This window comes from Elephas maximus, chromosome 9 (genome assembly GCF_024166365.1).
Source record: "Elephas maximus indicus isolate mEleMax1 chromosome 9, mEleMax1 primary haplotype, whole genome shotgun sequence".
In the NCBI taxonomy this organism is placed as follows: domain Eukaryota; kingdom Metazoa; phylum Chordata; class Mammalia; order Proboscidea; family Elephantidae; genus Elephas; species Elephas maximus.
The window spans coordinates 26,476,357-26,499,745 of NC_064827.1; the positions used below are offsets into that span (position 1 = coordinate 26,476,357).

At 38.5% G+C, this 23,389-nt stretch overlaps 1 protein-coding gene across 19 annotated transcripts in view; it reads right to left on the minus strand.

Moving 5' to 3' along the window:
- The window catches only part of BNC2 (basonuclin 2), a 487,890-nt gene that overhangs the window by 103,568 nt on the left and 360,933 nt on the right, over nt 1-23,389 (minus strand). The window contains exon 1 of one of the 19 annotated variants that reach the window (XM_049895259.1): nt 1-23,389. This exon is cut by the window's right edge and continues 17,646 nt beyond it. The exons of the other annotated variants lie outside the window; for them this stretch is intronic. The gene's annotated coding sequence lies outside the window, so the exon portion shown is untranslated. 19 annotated transcript variants of the gene reach the window in all.

Sequence of the window (23,389 nt, forward strand, 5' to 3'; positions counted from 1 at the left end):
CTGGGAGAAGAAGCATTCTGTAGGCTTCTATGGGTCTTTTGGGTTCCTTACTAAAAAACGAAGTTCCAAAACCTGCCAATATTTCTATTCAAGAAAACAAGAAAATTGTATTCTGGCCAAAGAAAGCAGTGTTTCTGGCTATTTTAAGAGAACATCCAAAGCTCAAAGTGATATCACGTAACTACTGAAGGAGAAATATGTAGAGGTCTTTACGCATCTCTAAGAAACAGAGGTGACTGGGCTGAGTTTTAAACCTGCCATGACCTGCTGGCGCCTTTCTTACAGTCCAGATTTCGGGTTCTGAAATTAAGGTGAATTTGAGTGTGGAGTATTTTTGAATATTCAAGTCTGTTTTTAGGTCTTACGTGGGTTAGACCATCTTTTTCCTCCAGTATCTAACAAATGACTCAAAAGGCTTGTTTGGAGGAACTGTTCGGGAACAATTCATCCCTGCAAGCCTATGAGTCACATCACACTGCCAAGGTCAGGGAGACCTCTGCTAATTAACGAAGCGCCAGCCACACACTCAAGCTGGCCTCAGTGCCCCCCCCCTTTTTTTTTCCAAAGGTCATCAATCATCTTTACTGAGGAGAAAAAGTCCAACCTCCTTATTGGGTGGAAAGCCTCCTGCTAGGCCTTCATCCTGGCTTCCTTTCTGCCTAGCTGGTGATTTTCCTAGAGGTGCACACCACCTATTAACAGGGAAGTCTCCTAGTTGGTTATAAAAGGGGTGCAAGAAGATCCACATAGCACCACTGTGTGACAAAATTAGGAAATAAAAAGGCAGGAAGCACAGCTATGAGATGTTGGAAAAACTTTTCCCAGAGGTATCTGACCTCCTTCCATAAACCCTCTTTGCTCTTAGTTATTCTTAAATTTGGTGTATCATGCCACTAAGTCAGGGAAATTCACTGACTCCCCACAGAGCTCTTAAAATACAAGGTCTAAAACTTGGTTAATAGCTTTTGCTAGGCCAGAAATCAATAGGTGTTTATTCTTCACAGATTTTGAATCATTTTCTTCCTCTTCATACTGTGGAATGTCACAGGCTGGGGAAGGTATATACACAAAATTCCAAGGGAAAATAAATCGATCTCCACATATTACCAACAAGATGGACTGACACAGAGGCTGCAACAATAGGCTTAAACATAGCAATGATTGTGAGTATACTGCAGGACTCAGCAGGGCTTCCTTCTCTTGTACACAGGTCACTATGAGTCGCGACTGACTTGACGGCACCTAACAACAACATATTATCAGAGTTCCTGGGTGGTGTAAATGGTCAATGCACTGGGCTGCTAATCTGGCGGTTCAAGTCCACCCAGAGATGCCTCGGAAGAGAGGCGTGGCAATCTACTTCAGAAAAATCAGCTATCGAAAACCCTATGGAGCACAGTTCAATTCTGACACATATGCGGTCGCCATGAGTTGGAACTGACTCAATAGTGACTGGTAGACGGTAGACACACGTTACTAAATGTTTTCAACGGGTGATGGCTAAAATCCTCAGGTGATTTATGGCCAAAGGTGGTGCTTGGTGTTAAATCGAGGAGACAGAGAATTTCATCAAGCAAGTGTGCTTAGCTTTATCTTTAATCTGGACAGTGGTTGTGGAGATCTACAAAGACCGGGGCAAAAAGCAACACATTTCCTTCCAGTTGATACCAAGTACAACCCACTACCGAAAAACCCACTGTCATAGAGTCAATTCGAACTCACAGCGAAGCTATAGGACAGAGTAAAACTGCTGCATAGAGTTTCCAATAAGTCCTTGGTGGATCTGAACTGCTGACCTCTTGGTTAGCAGCTGCAGCACTTAACCACTACACCACCAGGGTTTCCACCAAGTATGAAGATCTCATTAAAAGACTTTTTCAGACCTTATACTTAGGGCTATCAGGAAATGCCCATTTGCTCCACCAATGCCAGTGGAAAGGAAGGGCAAAACTAGGAGCTAAAGAGCACCTCAGCTTTTATTTATTAAAAAAGCTTTCTCAGAATGCTAATAAAGGGTAATAGTAAGTTTATTCTTTACTTACCTTCAGAAGCAAAAATATCAAGTCCTCTTGCGGCTAAAATAAACAAAGGTATTTCTTCTTGTATTATACAAATACTATTTTACCTAAACAAACATAAGACAACCATACTAAAGCATTTGTGTACTTGTGTGCCTATGCCAGCCAACAACCTACTAAAATACACATTTTAAATTCCATCAGCTGTGCTCTCAATAAAAATCTCATTGTTGCAATGATATTTATGATACCAATGCAAATATTTATAAGAGAATCAAAGATTAACGTGGCACTTGCATTTATTTCTGTGTAAATCAACCAATTAATTTATCGTCCTACCTACATACATACACACACACCCACACAGTTTTTTATAAAAGAAAATTTGACAAACATTATCCTCTTTAATATTTAGACATTTTCTACTTCCTTGAAGTGGTGGGAAAATGGAATACTTAAAAGGGCATTTGGATCATCAAACTGCTGATGTAACCTTCATGCTCTCAAATAGAACTGAGCACTTTTAAAAATATGCTACTTCAACAGGTGGTAAATAAAACTCCACACAATTTAAAAAGTTGTTACTGGAGACACTGAAAGCATCATGAGTAATCATCCTCTGACCAACGACACACAAACTAATGAAATCCTTTTTCTGCCTCAGCTACTCAAGCTGTAAAATGGGTAATGCTGACACAGAACAGTCCTGAAGACTATCAAAGTTCAAGAAAACAATAAAGTAGAACCTTGCTGGGCAACAATGTAATTAAATAAACAACTGGCGGAACTACCTCATTGCACGATGACAAAGGCACATCAGATAAAACCACTTTGTTGTTTTACTTTATACATTTATTTGCAATGGTAGTACAGCAACACTGCATAACTTAAATACACATCAAAGCTTTGAAGTGTTGAGGGTTTTCGTAAAGCTATTAAGAAAACTTTTATATGAAAACATAACATTATTACTTTTTTTTTAATCAAAGAAAAAAAATCATCCCAAACATCAATTAGGGCATATATTTGCCTGGGGAAGAACAGCAATGGTAGAGAACATAATTAACTTACTTCATATAACATATACTTCTTAAAAAATAAATTGAATGATGAAATAACGTGTTTATGTGAATAAATGCGAGGGTTATTTGGTTATTATTGCTTCCCCCTTAAAATTTTAGAATCTTATTAAAGAACAGAAGTCTTATGAGGAGGTGGGTGTTAAGACTTGAGAAAAGGTTCCTAATAAGAGATTTCTCAAGTGCAATGAAATAGAGGGAGAAAACCACAGAGAAAACTAGAATCTCCTTTGAGAGATGCTAGTGTTATTCAGAGTTGTGTAAGATTCGGCAGTGGGAAAGAACAGTGGGTTGAAGACTTTAGGTGACTGAGAAGAGGAAAAGGCAATACAGATTTATCAGTGACTGGAGTTAGAGGTGAAGACTGAGAAACATAACCTAAGTTTCTTGAGAAAACCTTCCTTGGGCTTATGGAACTTATAGGGTTCAAAATGTTAGGCTATTATTCCATCACACACTAGTGTTTATGACACACGAGATAAAAGGTTAGTATCTACAAAGGCCCAAAGCTAACAATGCTTTCAGGAGGGAAGTAAGAATCACCAATCTGTAGGATAGCACAGTTTTCCAGTGGAAACCTGAAATCACTGAGATCCCACTAAGGTAAGAGTCCCAATTACATTCTTGGTCCAAGCCTTCAGCAAAGCACCACCAGCCAGCATAGTAGGTCCCCCTATTACTCAAGAGCTGTCTGGTGTTCAAGTGATGAGCTACCTCTATTGCTGCTAGATCACAAAGCCTGAGAATTACTAGCTATCAGGGTAATTGTCACACTCCTCCTGTACAAAGAACCACTGTGCCTTCAACCATCCAAGGAGGACAGCTGCCAGACACCACTGGCCATGATCTGAGGAGCTAAAAGTCCACTGGGAGGATGAAAGGAAAGAGGACACAGATCTGCAGAACAGGAAGAGCAAAATGATGAGCCAAAGCCAGAATCTCATATACTTTCATCATCTAGTCTTCAACTTGCCTTGACATCTAATTGTTTAGAGAATTCTTTAAAAAAAAAAAAAAAAAGACCGGTAATCAAGGAGAGGTTCTTCTTAAAAGCAGTTCTGAACTAGCAATCTGTTATCTGTCTCTCTTTGAAATGAAATTCATAAACTTCCTTTCCTCTCTGCTTACCTTTTGATGTTTTGAGCTGGCATACAGATCTCACTGTCCTCCCACCAACAGGCAAGCAATATTTTTTAAAAAATTGTTGTCATAACATTTTTCTTCTGAAGTATCTTAATTTGTACAGACACAAAGAGCTGTTAGCAGTGATCCATCTCATGGTGATTTGGGGAAAAAAAAAATAATAAAAAAAAATTCTTCTGCACTGAAGAGAAATAATTGTTATCAGTCAAACTACTTTCTTTTTCACTGCTAATGGCCATAACTGGGACAAACCCTATCAGCTTGAGATTGTTAATCCCCAAATATTCAACTCCAAACCCGCTAGGTTGATTCTTGATTTCAGCAGTGTATTTTGGTTTTTGAAACTAGCAACTGCCCAGCAGTTACACTGGCCCAGAAGGAAACAGAAGGTGGAAAAAGAGAACCTCTTTTCCTGTGCTGCTATCAGTCCTGTTGGCTATTTGCAGAATTCTTATGTCAACAGGACCAGTAAACAAGTGTTAATATTTCAAGTGGGGGGCACATCCAGAGGGAATTCAGTGTAGCTCATGGTGTGGGGCACAGCTTCGCGATCTGAGCAGGAACTGTGTCAGCTCTTGGAAGCCAGCAGTATGTGGCTGTCAGCAGTGTAAAATGGAGCTGCTTCAGAGCCGACTGGGCTGTGACCTGAACACTGCACATCTCTGCTCCTGGTGAGAGAGGATCAATGACTGTGTTTGCTGGGCTCTAGTCATCCCCTTGGCTAATGAAAGCTGCGCTGAAAGGCATGCTACAGGGCCTCTGGGCAGCCTGCAGCCTGGCATTAGCAGAGTTTGTTATAAAGCTTGGCTGGTGAGTGCACCAGGCACCAAAGCCTCCCTTACTCCCAGACCCCTCCTGGTTCTATCCCACCAACTCCCCTCTGGCTGTCTGTTTAGTGTCACTCAGTTGGGATGGATCCCGTTAAAGATCTGACGCTTAGTGAGGACTCGGAGGTGTCTGGAACGCCTGCCTCTAATCATAAACACCACAGCTGGCAATGATGTGGTCGAAAAAAAATCACCTTGATCCAGTACACATTCTCTTTGATGTCTCTGCAGCGAGTTCACTGCCCAGAGAAAAAGGTACAGCTTTTTTTTTTCCAAAACTCTGAAAAAAAAAATCAAACTTGACATTCTCAAATTATAACCATATGACTTTCAATTCCATGCTTTAAAAAATTTCATATATATATATATCATCACATTTTTTTCTAAGAAACTCAGAGAAGAGGCATCTGAAAATGATAACATGAAACAGGTTTGGAAGATAATGGCAGTTTGAGAGGAAAACACTTCCAAAAGAAAAAAAAAAAAAAGGCAGACTGCCACTACCAAAAAAGGAAGAAGCCTACTGCCAAAGATTGCAAACTGCAGTGACCTTAAGTAAGAGACTGTAGCTGATTCAAGGGAAAATGAAAACTTTTCAAAGACAACACTGCTTGTGCTGCGCCACTGTTTATAAGTGCCTCATGCCCTCTTGCCTTTCGGGTGGCCTGGTAAACACACAGCTTTTCTGTGCTTCCAGCCCCAGGCCACAGGGTCCTAATGAATATTCAGTCACATTAACATGCACTTTCTTTGTACAGTTCTTGTTTTAAAAAAATTTCCTACCAAGGCAGGGCTGGTGTGGGCAATGCCACCTCGGGGGAACTGTACTACGAGGTCCTTTTGCAAGTTAAGTGCTCAGATGCCCCAAAATTATAGGGAACTTAAAACACTCTAAACACACCAGCCCTGTTTCCCACAAAAGTTATTTTACAATGAGTAGCAATTACTCAGGTCTCAAGACAACGCAATGAGATCTTCTTTCATAAACTAAGATAAACATTACTTATTTATCATCAGTGTCCACAATACACACCTATGTAGCCCTGAGAACCCCAGGATACAAAGTGAGAACTCAAAAATTCTTTATTTATACCTGAAAGTAACCTCTTTCTCATACACACACTCTTAGTATACAAAAGAAGCAAAAACAAGACCGGTTAAAAATAAGTGTTCTTTCTCTGTTTTAATCCTATGACCGAAGTAATTTGAAAAAGACTCTGTAACTATACTTTACTTTAAAAAACGGGGAAAAATACATAGCGTTCACTCAGATGGTTTAAATGCTAAATTTGTTAGGCGAAACACAACTTTTCTACTTACCCCTAAACAGAAAGACATCCAGGTGATTCTAATTCTAAATGAGGGCAATGATAATTAGATGTTTCTGTTTTCTTTGATGTGGAAGAAAACTAACAAAAGTGCTTTAAAATGGTCAGTTGCACTGTGACACAACCAATGTTTGAGAAACCACTCTATAAATGGCCCCCAGGAATGCAGCAGCAACACACGAAGTAACAATGTCCAGACAGCACCAAAAAGTTTGGATACGGCTGTGTTGTTCTAAGCTGACTGAGGGTTCGCCGACTAGGGACATTCCCCCCATAATGATGGTGATGTCTTTAGATTGAGATAAGATTCAGATTTATTGAGGGTTGTTTACTGTTATGTATAAGGATCTGTGTGCTAAGGAGTGAAGGAGGCTAGAGGAGGGCAACCTGGCTGGGCTCACAGCTGTGAAACTGCAGTTTAACATACCCCTATAAGGTAATTTCTTTCTTATTTTAACGTAGGCAAGGCAATTACATGGTAGTCGATCTTAGCAAAACAGAAAGCAAGGGTACGCTAATATACACTGAAATACTCGCATTTACTGTAGTATTTACCTATTGTATTAAGGTTTTTGTGATATCTCATATTAAGTACATCTCTGCCAGAAATTTCAGTCCAGATTCGCCCAAGAGTATTTTTTTATGTGTTTTAAATTTTATTGTATGCCAGAAAGAGGGGGAGAAAAGAAGAAAAAAATTCCTACATACTGGGATTTTGACTAACAAGTTGATTTCACTCTCACCAAAAAATTTTTTGAAAAATTTAAAAAATATACACAGCTGACCTAATCTCTGAGATGCAATGTGTATTTTTATTTGTAGTAGTACAAAGTACCTCAGTATATTTCCTTCCTACAAGTCTTAGAGGAGACCAAACAATCATCTCATTTATTTAATTTTTGGATGTTTATATAAACAAAGTATAGTGTAGGTCTGATGCAACCATATAAATTTTTATGTTAAAGGGGGTGGGGGAGTCAGAGAGTATTACTTTTCTATGCTCATTAATTATGATAATTGTGTAATTCTCAACCATACCTGAGACTGTAGGCACCAAATGGCATTTGGCACAAATATCTCATGTTAGGGTTTCTACCCAATCTTTTTAAAAACTTACTATCTGGAGGGAACACTACTACATTGGTTAACAGGCCCCCAAAATTACTTCTTAAGAGTGAAATTCAGAAGACGGGGACAATAGATGGAAGTATTCAATTTCTACTATATTTACTTCTGTGTAGCTTGAATTCTTTATGAAATGTTATCATGAAAACTAAATTTAAAATTAGAAATTATTTCATTTTTATATAAAGGCAATGGCCGACTTTGCTACTATTTACCTTCAAAAAAACCAAAAAACCAAACCCAGTGCCGTCGAGTCGATTCCGACTCATAGTGACCCTATAGGACAGAGTAGAACTGCCCAATAGAGTTTCCAAGAGGGCCAGGTGGATTTGAACTGCCGACCTCTTGGTTAGCAGCTGTAGCACTTAAATACTACACCACCAGGGTTTCCCTATTTACCTTATTCTCTTTAAAATCTCTATTACATGAGAATTTAGATATAAAGGTGCAGAAGTCATATTTCAACAGAACCAGAAAGGCAAGTGTCTCTATCATAGAGTTTGGTGGGTCAAACGGGGAAAAACCCAAGACACACCATCAGCATGTCCACATACTGAGAAGTGATGCCACGCTTGCCAGAATATGTCGGCTTAATTTTAAGGCACGAGCTCTGCTCCAATTTCTTTTAAATAAGGATGAATGCTCCTTTCACTAGCCCTCCTCTCATCTGTCATTAAATTGTAACAGAAATAGTGACTAGGAGCTCTTTGTCTCTCAGAGGCATGACATTAATTTTAAAAATAAATCCCAGAGCTTTATTACGCCAAGAAAAGAGGCATAGGTGGTCTACCATGGTGTGATTCTCCCAGGAGGAAGTCACTCCTCTAGAGCTGAAAAGAGGCAGAGCCTTGCTGAAGGGGTCAAGGGCCAAAGAAATGGACTCCAAAGACTCCAGCGTAAAGTCCCAAGATACAGTAACTCGACCTTTCTCATGGGTTAAAATTTGGGCTTGGAGCTTTTGGTGCAAATCATTCTTGGTAGCAGTCTTAAGTGACTTCCTCTTGGAATGTTTAGTTTCCAAAAAGTAAAGGCTGTGTCCCTTTTGATGGCAACAGGGAACAGTACTTGGTGGGAGTGGGGGGAGGGTGGACAATGAGATCTAATTGAAGGGGTTGGACTCAAAACGTAGCTCATTCTAGTTAGAGCTGGGAATGGAGAAGACCAGTCAAGGCAGCCATGGCTGTTAGCAACCAACGAAAACAGTAACAGCTGCCATTTGTGGGGGGTTTATTATATGCCAGGTACTGGACTACCATTATTTTCATTATTTTGGAGCAATTTTGTAAGGTAGATATTATTTCTATTTTACAGAAGAGAAAAGTAAGCTTCACTGTGGTGAAGTAACTTACTCAAAGGCATACAGCTGGTAGGACAGAATTAAACTTTCACGTGGAATCCCAAGACTTCCCTGAGTACACATAATCCCTTGCTTCCTTGAGTATAGTTAAAGGACTGCACTGCAGTGGAGGACAGATGACTATATCCATGAGACAGCAGACCAGGTTGGCAGGGGCTACTGCCAAAAGTTCCTGGGACCAAACATGGCAGGGCCAAGAATCCAAAGTCCAAACCATATTATACTTCAGAACCTTCCTTGAGAAAGTATAACACAGACACCTACGGACTATGGCTACTGTATTCTGACTTCCACAGGACCTCTGCTCCTTTGCCCTCCAGTAATATATGCTTTTTTTTTTTAATTTTTTTTTAATATATGCTCACATGGGTGAGTTCCAGGAGGTGCCATGCTTCTTGGAGGAACTTTGAGCCAAAAGTCTAACAACCCTGGCAGACTCCTTAGCACTGCCCCCATATTCCACCTCCAAAAGACACTTGAACTCCTTGGCCTTGAAGAATTCCTGATAATAATACAGGAAAGGAAACACAGACGATTTGTGCTTTATTATGTGAACAAATTTTGAGGGAAGGAGGAGAGAACCAAGGAAGAAGCTAATGAACAAAAACGAAGCCACAGATTCAAAAAGCAAAAGCATGAAGTTTAAGTACAAAATTGAACAATGTAGGAATTGGTAAAACCAAAACCAAACCTGGTGCCGTTGAGTCGATTCCAACTCATAGCGACCCTAGAGAACAGAGTAGAACTGCCCCATAGGGTTTCCAAGGAGCGCCTGGTGGATTCGAACTGCCGACCTTTTGGTTAGCAGCTGTAGCACTTCACCCCTACGCCACCAGGGTTTCCCAGGAATTGGCAGATCGACCTAAAGCGAGAGCAGAAGATTGCCATTCTTCTGGAAGAGCACATGTGGCTGTCTGTCCAGACATCTCTTACTATCCAGATCTATCTAGTTCCTATGTTTGGACTATGAGTTCAGATGATGAGAGCTTAGAGACCAAGGGATATGATGATAGCACGTAAGAGAGTTTAGAGAAAGAGGTTCTTTTCCTCCAAGTTGCCTGATCTAAGTAACTTATCTGAAGCGATTTCATTCCTGAGAAAGCTCAAGTTTGCATACTAAAGAATACTTGTATTTTGTGCCTCCAAATTCCATTCTACATGCATAAATCATAGGTACACACGCTGCATTCTATAATTTCCTTACACTTGGCTACTCAAAAGACTCTATAGCTAAGAAATCCCGTGCCCAATATGGCACAAGCATTGGTAACAAACCAGCAAAGAAATACAGAGGTCCAAGAAAAATCTCTCTTGAAGAATTTTCTCCAAGCAAGACTGACCTGGGACTCTCTTCAGATACTTGGGGATTTGTACATCCCAAATAGAGCTCTACTTATCTCCACTGGTTTACTTCAATCCCAGGATATCCATGAGTCCCATTGTTACCCCAAGAAGTGAGGCACAAGAGGAACTCCTTTGGTAGGAGAATAATTTAAAACAAAGTGCCAAAGTTTCAGGGTTTAGGTTTCCTGAAGGTAAAGACATGGCCATGCCACCCTAGAATTTTCTAGAAGCCTCAAGGTATGATATATATGGCCAGTGTATTTGGGAGAGACCAGGAAAGTCTGCCAAAAGCAGCTCTTCAAAAGGAAGTGGCAAAAGTAGCCAAACTCACTTGCACGGTGTCTTTCCCCAAGTCCTTTGGCAATCCAATCAAAACCTCACCTCAACTTTCCACTGAGAAATAAGGGATTTGATTAAGCAGGAGTGGGGAAGTACTTATTAATTCTGCAACATAAGCAGCAAATTTCATGACCTCTTCAGTGCGTTATGAAATCCTGTATTAACATAGCAGTATTTTTTTTTATTTACTTGCCCTAAATAGGTAAAATGTGAATGATTCACATGTTGTCAGAGTAAAATACAAAGATTTGTGTATATATACATATTTCCTATAATATGAAAAGAGTGTACTTTTCTATGAGATGGAACAAGAACTAGAGACTGACCAACTGCTCTTTTTTATGTGTGTGTCTCTATGCATTTAAAAAAATGTATTTTATGTTTTTCTTCTAGAGTTTTTTTAACAGGAGACTCTTTAAGTGCTGCTTCCTACCAAAAGTAGTCACCAACATTAAAACTACGTATCATGGAAAGTTGGGTCTTTCAGTTTTCTGATCTTATCTTAAAAAGTGTGTGTGGAAGAGCTGGGGTAGTAATTTTTAAACCACAGCCAAGAAATCCATGTGACGGCTGCAATTGCTTTTAAATACTCATATTTTAGGCCTGTCTGTGACAATGCTTCTTGGAAAAAAATTAAAAAGCTCCCTCCTTCCAATAACATGCTCCATGTCCTCTTTTGCCAGAGGCATTCACTCATTATATAAATCAAACAAGCGCACAGTACAAGACAAAAAGTGACTAGTAATGCCCGGCGCATTCCTCGGCTTGAGCTAAGACGATTTGGGTGCATTGCATGCAGATGTCAGGTATTTTTATAAAGAGCTCCATTGTGCAGGCCCCACTACTCCTCCATAGCTCCCAGCACTCCCCAAAAGGGGGACCGGGGGAGAGGGGAAGAGCGACAGCCATTCCAGCTGGAGCTGGAACCTTGTCTGAGTCAGGAAAACCACAGCTCATAAGCAAAGAGGAAGCATAATGTTCTACAAGGACAAAACATTAGCAAAAATGTCACTCAGCCCCAGTTCCACATGTTGGCTGCCACGGCCTCTTCCTCCTAGCATGCCCGATTGATATAAATTCCATCTGCTCAGCAGCCAAGTGACAGAGAAGAAATACCGGCATCTGGTCTCCATTGCTGTCGGGTTTTTCTTCCATGTTAGACCTTAGCTAGAAACATATGAAGAGATGAAGGTGCTGGCAAGCGACTAAAAGGCTGAACTGGCATGAAGGAGACTTTCTGAAGCTTTTCACACTACACTCTGGATTTTTTACAGGGATGGGGGAGGGTGCGACAGAGACTTGATAAACTAAACAGTGGGAGCCAATAGGCCTGAAGGTCATTTCATGTTTTTTAGGGTTTGGGATTTTTTTTTTTTTAGAGTTTTAATGTTAAAAACTATAAAGCACCAACACTTACTCCCCTTTCCATCTATTTAATGCAACAGAAGGCAACCAAGTCACATAAGAATGTTCTTCAGTTGGTTTTTTTTCCTCTCCCTTTTAAACATCCACTGGTTTGGACCCGCTCCACAGGCACTTTATATTCTCCTGAGGAGCAGCTGAAAAATGCCAAAAGTCGAAACCACCAACTCTCTTTTAACCTCTAACTGCCCGGAAAAGTATTAAGTCACTTATCAAGCCTAAAACCAGAAGAGGAAATAAAAGTAAGTCTAAACCCCATAAAGAAAGCAAGATGCCCCCAAGAATTCACTTCCACCACACTCTCAAGTGATCATTTATTTATCCACTTGATCAAGAGACTGAATAATGTAAAAAAAGAAACGTGGAAGGAGAGGTGGTAAGAGGGAACATGGGTATCTATTTTTCTTTTCTCTTTTAATCAGTGTTTATTTGTGTATTTGCAAAGGAGTCACGAGTAGAATGGCTCCACTCACAAATACAACATTGAAAGGGTTTAAAAAAAAAAAAGACTGAGCATGGAGTTATAAAGTCGCTCTGGAACACAACTGTTAGACTGAATCCTGTAAAATACAAAATACGACAAACGATAAGAATTATATAAAATTTTAAGTAAAAGGATACAAAAAAAGATTATAAGAATCTTTTAACAACTGCACTATTTTACAACCGTAGGAGATTTTAACTTCACCTAATCATACAAAGGAGCCCTAGTGGCACAGTGGTTCAGAGCTACAGCTGGTAACCAAAAGGTTGGCAGTTTGAATCCACCAGCCACTCCTTGGAAACCCTATGGGGCAGTTCTACTCTGTCCTATAGGGTCTCCATGAGTCAGAATCAATTCAACGGCAATGGGTTTGGTTTTGGGGTTTAATTATACAAAGGAGCCCTGGTGGCACAGTGGTTAAGAGTTTGGCCACTAACCAAAAGGCTGGCAGTTCGAATCTACCAGGTGCTCCTTGGAAACCTTATGGGACAGTTCTACTTTGTCGTAAAGGGTCACTACGAGTCAGAACCGACTCGAAGGTACCTAGCGGCAACAATCATACAAAACACCACCAAATAGGGTTGTGCTGTGAATTAAGCTGTTCCTTTTTTTTTTTTTAAAGGCTATCTTTCCTCTTTATCAATTGGAAACACTTGAGCATGTTAAGAGATGTGAGTCATAATAAAGATGATGATATTAAGTAAAATGACAAGGAAGCTGGGAGGAACAGTTTATGATAAGCCCTTAGAGGCTGTTAGTCCTGGGACTGATTCCTATGGGTGTTAATGACTTACTGCGAATTCTACTGCCAGACACCCAGAGGCAGATTTACTAAGGAGCTAATGAGAATTATGCTTCAGGTCCCTCATTTGCCCAGGCCCTTAGGAGTTCCAGGGAGCCACAGAATGTTCTAGGTGGGGAGGGGAAGCCAGGTTGCAACCAAGAAAAATTTTATGTAGTCATTTCTGCTAAGTTCCCCACAGGAGATTTCAGAAGAAAACCATGTAAATCTCCAGGACTCCAGTAAATTTCTGTTTTAAAGTGATTTCTTATTTTAAACATATGTTCGCTATTGTGCCTAAAAAGATTTTAAGTTGACATTAACTAACATATTTACTAAATAAAAAAAAAATTAGGACTCTGCTATTTCCATGTATAATAGTCTACTGAAGGTTCTTCATATACTTTTACGTAATCAAATATCATTAAAATAACATCCCACTGGATGAAAACAGAGATGAATGAAAAAAACTTATTAATGATAAGATCCGTACAACACATTTTCACTTCTTCAAGAAATATGAAAATCCTTGTTGAAAAAATTTATTCAATAAGACTGAGGCTCAATGAAGACAAACACACTATAATTACTAGTAGATGGAATAAACTGTTGCTGTCGTCTTGAAGACTGGAAGATCTTTCTTAGACAGATTTGAGAATCACGAGCTAATCAAAAGTTAATAGAAACCGTGTGATACCAAACACACACAAACACAATGGGCATGGCAAAAACAAAAGCAAAACGTATAGAGCCGAAAACCAACTAAGAACAAATATTTGCAACCTTAAACTTAAGATATAAAAAGGTATTAAAATGAATAAAGATGTTCAATGCAATTAGACACACATAAAGGACCTGAAAATATACTTTGGAAAAGTGGGAAAAAATGACTGAGAATCATAAAAAAGATAGTGAATTTCACTCAAAATTAAGAGAAGCACAAATGAAGACAACAGGCTACCATTTATTCCTATCACCCGCCCGAATGCCGAAGACCAAAAATCTGTTTCAACAGCTAGCCTATCAGTGTGAGGAAACAAGCGCATACACATTGTGATCCGTCCACAAAATGCAGCTGTTAAAAGTGAATGAGGTACCTCTTTATGTGCTGATACAAAATTGTTTACAAGATATATTAAGTAAAAAATGAAAAGTGCAGACTAATGTGCTCCCTGTATCCTCCTTCACCATTTTTATTAAACAAACGGAAGGATATGTGTGTTTTGTATGCATAGACTCTTTCCAGAATTGATATAGCCCAATATCAAAGACTTACTTTCAACTCTATAGCTCCTGTGTATAATTAGATTTCTTAACTAAAGGCATGCATTTATTCCTTTATAAAATACATTATTTATTTTAAAAATGCAATCTATATACCAGTATTAAGGGTCTATCTATTCATGATCTTATGACTAAACCTCTTTTTATTTACCTTAATATTTATCTACCAGATAGTACACATAAGTTCCTATATGCATAGTCGTCCTTGCTCTTAGAAAAGTAAATTAAAAGGCTTAATTCTGAGTTTTTGTTTGTTCCTGAGCATTCTTAAAATTTAAAAATTTTCACTTTTTGGATCTTTTGGCAGCACTCATGTTTAATTTTTAATGTGTACGAATATCTGTGTGTATGTATGTGTACATATGTACGTTTGACTGTACAGATATGTATTATAGCATTGTTCTGCATATCAGAAATTTGATCATTTTCTAATTCATTACACTCAGTGAGATGAGAACAGTAAAGATCATTCATTTGGAAGATAAATTTATTTCCAAATGAAAATCTAACCAACATAATGCTTAACTGATTTACCTCTTTGAAAGGTTTATTTTAAAAACATAGTCTGTGTTCACAAAGGCTGGAATTACTTCCTAGATAATGCCTTTTTTTTTTTTTGCCTTGTGTCCAGGGCGAAATGGTTCAGTCATGGCTGATGAGGAGAAACTGGAACAAACCTAAATTTTTAAAGTCTGGGTGATCCAGAACCATAACCAAAATGGGAAAATTTATGGGTTGAAGCGCTGGAATAGGAGACTCAGAAGAGATGCAGTGAGCCATTTTAAGAGCCTGATGTGAGACTGTATTACTGCCAGGACTGAGGAGAGCCAAACAGGCAAGGTTGGAGCGGGACACTACTATTTCCAAATCTGTGCACAGAGTTCAATGGGCAAGAGATTTGGTTGCTATGCAACATGTATGCTGCCCTTGTTTTCTAAGATTAAATTTCTAGGAGGGCTTCGACTCATAGTTTTTCCCATGCTGGTTATGACTTAGGTTCACCCAAATTTAAAAAATTCAGGTCTGATCTGGTGTCAATCCCTCAGCCATGACTGAACCAGAAGAACTGGTTCAAAGCCCAGCTTGTGACACCTTATTCTCTGCCATTTCCTGAGCTGTGTCTGGAGAAATTCTGGGTTGACAAGACATTTTCTCAAAAAATGTGTGACATTGTCACTCATTAAAAGGGCAATCAAGCAATGGACATGTTTTCCTAGCTGTAGCTGTGGTATCAACAGAGTATATGGTAGATAGTACACCCCCATAACTTATTGCCTGGACTCCCCTTTGTACCACAGTATATCAATGGAAAGCAAGTTCATAAAAAATAAAGTCACTTTCATTCTCTCAACATGTATTTATTGAGGTTCTATTATGTGCCCGGAATGTAGAGATAACAAGCAAGACTAGGTACCCATTCATTAAAGAACTTACAATCTAGTAGAAGAAACAGAGCAAGCAGGTAATTATCATATAGTAAATTAAAAGATAAATACAAATTGCCATGAAGACACTTAGGGGCTACAGCCAGCACAGAATAGGGATAGCAGAAGCTGCTTCCTGGAAAAGTGATGGCTAAGATGAGTCCCGGGTGGCACAAATGGTTAAGTGCTGGGCTACAACCAAAAGGCTGGTGATTTGAACCACCCAGAGGCACCTCAGAAGAAAGGCCTGGCAACCTGCTTCTGAAAGATCAAAGCTATGAAAACCCTATGGAGCACAGTTCTACTCTACAACACGTGGAGTCCCATGAGTTGGAATGGTATTGACAACCCCCACCACCTCCCCCCTCCCCAGAAAAATGTTTAGACCTAAAGGCAGGCAGGAATTATCCTGGAGACACGTTGGGAGCAGCACATTTCAGGCAGAGACGGTGGTGGCAAGTGAGCACATGTGCAAACAGAGGAGCTGCAGAACTACCCAAGGACTTCCCTTCTCCTGAATTACAGCAACTCAAGCTTAAGCTTTAGATAGAGGCAGCATGCCACACCAGATGGATCCACTAATGAGTTCAAATAGACCAACCCAAGTTTGCAAACATCAGAGGATAATGATGATGCCATAATAGTTACACGCAGGTGTAGCATCAAAGAGAAAGGAATGCTGTGTTTGCTGTTGGTCCTTACCCAATGCCCACCCCACCCCCACTCTCCCCCATCTTTCCCTCTGGCCCTGTTGTGGGGTCTAAGTGGGAGGTCTTATCATCTATAGCCCACAACACGATACCACCTTTCTTAAATTCTATGAGAAGGTGTTCGGCTGCCCTCCTGGGAAGCCCATCAACCCAACTTCCAGCAAGTCAGGAGACTCAAAAAAATACAGCTGCTGGGGAGACTGAACAGCTCAAGCAAGCTGCATAAGCTTCAACAGCAGGCCAGAGCACTACTTCTCTGTGAATGACAACTGATGGGTCAAATCATCGGGGAGCTGCGGAAGAGTTATTAATGGTGACAGGTACACTACCTGGGAGACAGGTTGAGAGGGGAAAAAGATTATTTATAAGCGAATAGTTAACAGCTGTACCTACTGCTAAGCATTACATGGATGCCACAAACTGTAGAATTCAAATCCTGAGTTATTCAAGCACGAACAACTGCCTGTCACCCAAATACAACGCATCGCTCCAAATTAAGGTGGGAGAGATGAGACGCTGGAACACCGCCTCGCCAAGTAAGGCAACGTCATCCCGGAGCTCAGATAACAGGTGGAGAAAGACTGAGATAACCACAAGGTGAATTGTGGTTCTTAATAATAATGATGCATTTTAAAGAAAAGCTACATAATTTTTTCTGAGAGCTTGATTTGAATTACTATTAATGCTATTCTACCATGACTACAGACCATAAACTAAGTAGACTCTAAGGAAGCTACCTCATGTATTATTATTAAGGAAATCAACAGTCGGAGTTTTTCTCAACTTCAGTTGCTCTGCAAAGCCTGGGGAGCTCAATATAGATTTAGCTGAAACTCTCCTCAACAAATTCTTATGTTTTCTATAAAAACTGAAAAATTCCTGAGTATACATATTTTTCTGCCAGTAGGATAATAACAGCTATTAAGAGAAGGAAAGAAAATTAAGAGAAAAAGTGATATTCAAGTTAATAAAGAGAGCCAGTCTCATTAAAAAAAAAAAAAAAAGTCATGTTTAATAATGTCATATAAATTAGCACAAAATTTTGGAGGACACATAGGTCATACTCAATAAATAACAGCAATAAGTGCAGCTACTTTTACCTTCCCTCCAATATATACTGAGTGGAAAAGAAAAAAAAAAAAAAGGAAGAAAATATCTCTGACAGGACATACAAGACACTAATGAAAGGGGTTGCATCAAAGGTGGGTAACTGAGCAGCTGGGTAGCTGGTGTATCTAGGTGCATGAATTGTCTATTCAAACTATAATTCTTTTTACAAATACCCACTTATTGACCTAGCAAATCCATTTCTAAAAATCTATTCTACAAAAATACTCATATACAATGTTACATATGTACAAGGATATTCCCTAAAACAATGCTCATGAAGCCAAAATGATGGAAACAGCTCAAGTATCTTTCAATAAAGGATGATTTTAAATAAATTATGGTGCATTCACACAGTGGAAAACTATGTGATGGTAAAAAGAATGGATGAGATCTATATACACCAACGTGGAAAGAGGCCTCTGTAAGTTTCTTATGGCTGCCATGACAAATTACCAAAACTGCAGTGGTTGAAAACAACAGAAATTTACTCTCACAGTTCTGGAAGCCAGAAGTCTGAATCAGGGTGTCGTCAAGGCTGTGCTCCCTCCAGAAATCTGGGGAAAATCTGTTCATGCCTTTCCTGCAGGAATCTATAAAAACTGAACCACCTCTGTCTAGAAGAGAAGGCATTGATCAAGACGAGCTTTTACAGAAAACATACTGCACTAAGTATCTCCGTTGAGAGTAGGAAAGGCACTTCTGTAAGGGAAATGGAAACTGTAATGCCAAGAGAAACATCTGCGTTGATTTTTCTCATTCATTCACAAAAGTTTATGAAACGCCTACTGTGTGAAGGTGCACCACACATCATGGTGTATGTTGTAAGTTGTGTGGGCAGAACTTCTGGGGCCTGAGAATCTGACAACGAGAGAAATGAGTTCACCAACGGCAGGCCGTGGCTGTGACGTGAGTGAGCCAGCAAGCCTAGGCGTGAGAAGACGAAGGAGAGCAAGAGCCAGAGAGGTGTCGTGCAGACGCAGCTCTGCTGCAGTCAGGGCTCCTGGTGCCTGATAATTATGGATACTGTCAGATCTGCCAAGAGACACATTTAGCAATGAGCAGGGAAGGGGCAGGGGGAGGCTGGCACATTATGAACTTCTTACCCACCTCCTATTGGCATTATCAGTTTCCAATGCTCTATTAAAGACCATCAAGGGTGCCCAGCCTCCCCTGAGATCAAGAGGAGAGTGGTGATTACGAAAATAATAACAGTTTTTAAAATTACCTAAATGTTCTAAAGGAGTTTGTACTTCTGACACAGCATTAAACACTTGCAAGCAGGAAGATAAAAAACAAACTAGGAGACCACAGTAGCCTCAGTCTGAAAGGCCACTCCAGGGCTACTTAAGCCGAACACCCTCTGCGAGTTCCGTGGTTAGGCGATTCCCACCTCTGTGTGGCATTCATTCCAAACGCAGCTCCTTCCCACGTGCAAAAACAAGAAACCAGCACAAAGACATTATAGCAGATTTCTGCTTGAGACCACGTTTCTGGGGGAAGAGCAAAGAAAGAAAAGAGAGAGAGACAGCAGCTTTTCTTTCATTTAATTTTTTTAATACAAAAACTGCCTGGAGACATTGGTTTGTGAAGCCAAGTTTGCTAAAGTACAAGTATAATTTACTTTTATATAAACATAACTTCACAGAGCTATCAGTAGGTTCCATTTCAGTAAAAACAAACAAAAAAAAAGAAGCCACAAAATAATTATAAAACATATGGTGCAAACCCCGGCTGTGTTTATTTTATGACAGTTAACATTATTTACAGTGTGATCTGGTCAGAATTAATACTCAAAGGGTTACAAACAAAATATGTCCAATTTTTCTTTTTAACCATGCACACTAGCAGTTCTGTCAGCCCATCTAAATAAATTTGTCTAGAGATCTCTTGCACTCCCCCAAAGAAATCAATTATATTTTTTATATATATAATTTATTCAAAATGTTTGAGTAATACCACCAATAGGCTGCCAACAGCAAAACAGAAAGTTCCTCTTTTTTAATAATAAGAAAGTTCGACAGAAATACATTTTAAAATCCTGACATTAGTTACATCAGATTCTTAAACTGTACAATGTTGAATTTATTTTCTCAGTAGTAATGCATGTATTTACAATTTTAAGAGATTCCAGTTTATTTTCCTTTATAACAACACATCTAAAATTTCACATTACACATATAGTATCTATATATCCTGTCAAGGAAATCTAATTTAAATGGATTATCTTTGCTATTAGGGTGGCTTTTGGAGATACTAACTATAGAATCTGCCCCTGGCAAATACAGAAATATTTTTCTTTTAATATTCAACTGAGAGGTATGCAATAACTAAAAAACACACAAATGGAAAAAAGAATTAAGAATAAATCTTGTAATAAAATCTTAAAATTTTTCTCTGCTCTTGTATTAAAAAGGCTCTACTTCTTCCCATTTGAGGCCTTATATTAATGTAAACATCAGCATTTATGAGACCAGGTGGTATTTGGTATTTGGAGTTGAAAAGACAAAATGGTTGCTTTTCCTCCCTGGGCACCTGGACACAAGACGCCCTCCTCCACTGTGGGAGTCAATCACAACTTATCTTTCCTGTCTACCAGTCACAGGAAATGACTTCTTACACCCATGTGCCGGAGCCAGTTCGTACCAGCCCACAAAAGCTAATGGTTGAAGGTTCAGGAATTTTTGTAAGCTTAAAAATTAAACTGTATAAACTTAAAGAAGTGATAATAAAAACAAAGGTAATACACAAAATTCATCACTTCTAATTACTGATAATATTTTACTATTACCTATGCTCTTGAAGTTATTTACCTCTACTGGTATCTGCATGGTGAAAACACTATATAACAGAGGATACTATTCATCTTTTCCCAACTCCTAGTTCAGTGATTCATGCTGGTGGGCTGAAATCAGCCAGGGTGGGATATTTACACAATAGGAATCAGCAAACACTGCCAAAGAGGGTTTTTCCTTCAGAGAGCTGTTGTAAAACAGCATTTATGCGCATGCCACTAGCTTCTTCTGAATAACAGATGACTGTCTAGCTTTAAAATGTAGACTTCATTTGGAAATACTCATTTAAACTTTGTAATCCCATCTGTACCCATTGGGGGTGGGAAATACAAGAGAAAGATAATTTTGCTATAACAGATTAAAAAAAAAAAACTATACATTTTATTTGAATCACTTATTTTTATGAAGTCTTGTAAAACATAACATGGAGCATGATTTCTAGATATGAAAACATTAGATATGACAAATGAAATACATGGTTTCTGCCTTGGACAAGAACACCCTGCACAGCTTCTGGGAACGAATACAAGATTAAGTTGCAGGCACACAGGTTTTTTTTCCTTAAAAGTCCAAATTATTATGTGTTTATAGTAAATTCGATTCTAACCACTGCAACTCTTTTTTGTGTTCTTAAGAAACCGTGTATTGATGTATAACAAAATTATATCTAAGAAATAAAGCATTGAAAAGTGAAATAATTTTGAATCAAAGCCAATGGAAAACAAGACAGATTATACAAGACAAAATATAAGAAAATTTAGAGATAAATTACTTTTAGTTAAACCTGTACCAATATCTGCTAAGATGAAAATCAGGATGAATCAAATACTCATATTCTTAAAACTAAATCTGGATAGGAATAAAAATCTGCCTATTTATATTACAGGGCACATCCACAATCTCATTCCCTCCATCTCTAGTTTATAAACTTGAAACAAACACTACATTTTTCAACATTACTGCTATTTCTAAATCATATACTAAAACAAAACATATTGAAACTAAACAGCAAACCATTCAGAAATCTTACAAAAGCTAACAATGAGCAGAAAAAGGCAGAATAAATATTACTAGAGGTTAAATGTATATTTTATAGTCCTTCCTACAGCAGATGGGAAAATTTTATAGAAGTGAATTTTATTAGAGAGAAATGTGGTCTCAAAATCAACTTTTGAGACAGTCATGTTTATGAATAATACAGGAGATTTCAATTTAACTATAGAAATTATAAGCCTGCCTTCTAAAACACGTTTTTTAAAAACAATGAACTCTATCCTAGGTAGACTTTGATTGTGAACATCAAATATATCAGTACTTTTGTAAATGCTTTTTAAAAGAGTCCTATACTATGCCAATTATTATTTATTTCAAAGAGAAAATATTATATAGTGCAAAAAACTCTAGATGTCATACCAGAAGAATCAAATTCGAGTACTAGTTTTACTATCAAGTATTGGTTTACTTCTCCATAAAGCAATAATAAAACTTGCCCTAACTACTCAATAAGTTGCCATATTCTATGAATCAATCAGTATGTGTGAGATCCAAATGCTATGGTCCCCAACAGGCCAACTAAGGAGTTCTGGTAACTCTATTTATCATCTAGTGACTGGGAAAGGCCATCCACTCTAGGAGAAGAGAATTTTCTTCCTAATCTAAAATTGTGGAAGTCATCCTGTTTTGGTTTTATATTAATTGAGCACTGACCTCGCATGAGAAAAATCACACAATAAAAATGCAGGAATGGAACGTCTAACTATGTAACCTAATTTTAATCTGATTGGTACTCATTTGTATACATTATTTTAATCATAAATGAGAAATTTATAAAAATACATTAGAATTTATAAAACTCCATGTCTCTTCCTTCATTAGAACTGAAATATGCCATTTGTTTATGCATAACAGTTTACATTATGTTCCCTAATCTTAAATGATAGATCGCATGTTTTTCTTTCAGAAGCAAGTAATGTATTAGGTTGCTTTTTCTTCAAATACCTCTATTTTCTTTTGTAAGAAAGCCACACAATGGTTTTCTATCTGTGCATAGTAAGTACAGGGCAACAATGATCAAACAAATTATCTGTTTATTTAACAGGAAGATGGCTTCTCTATACTTTCATAAATAACCTAGGCATGGTATCTTCAGAAAGCGTTCACAATTTGGAGGGGCTAAACTTCAAAATCAAAAGCGAACAGCTGAAAAAAGAAGCAAAACTTTGAAACTCTGGCTCTGAATCCTGGAGAATAAAAGTTTTACAAAAAAATTGTTGGTATCCCCAAATTTTTAACTTTTCTTAACAGTTGATGTTTCTAAATATAAAACTAATCTCACAGAAACACCTGTACATACTAAATTCTCAAAAATTCTAAGTACCTGCAGAGTTCTGCTAAACGAAACTAGAAAATTCAAACTTTCAGGCTTTTTATTTATGGCAAAATTGCCCAAGTGTTTCAGTAGAGAAGATGAAAGACTTTTTGTCACTTTTTCATCTTTACAACGCTGATGGTAAACAGAGCGCTGGGATGAGACCATGAATTTCAAAACACTAGGTGAAAAAAACTGGAATTTCAAAGATGCAAACTCACTTCATACGAATGTTTTTGGATAAAGGTTTAAGAAGTTCCATGGATGTCCTAAATTCGTGGCAAACAGTTACATCTAAACCTTACTAGTTCTCTAGGCTCTCACATACCCACTCTTGAAGCCCAGAAGTAATTTATGAGTAAGGACCATTTTTCCCCCTCATCAACTGCATCTAGTCAGCAAGTGGGTTTCCTTAACACTGATGGATGTTTACTCTCCCTGCAACAACCCTTAA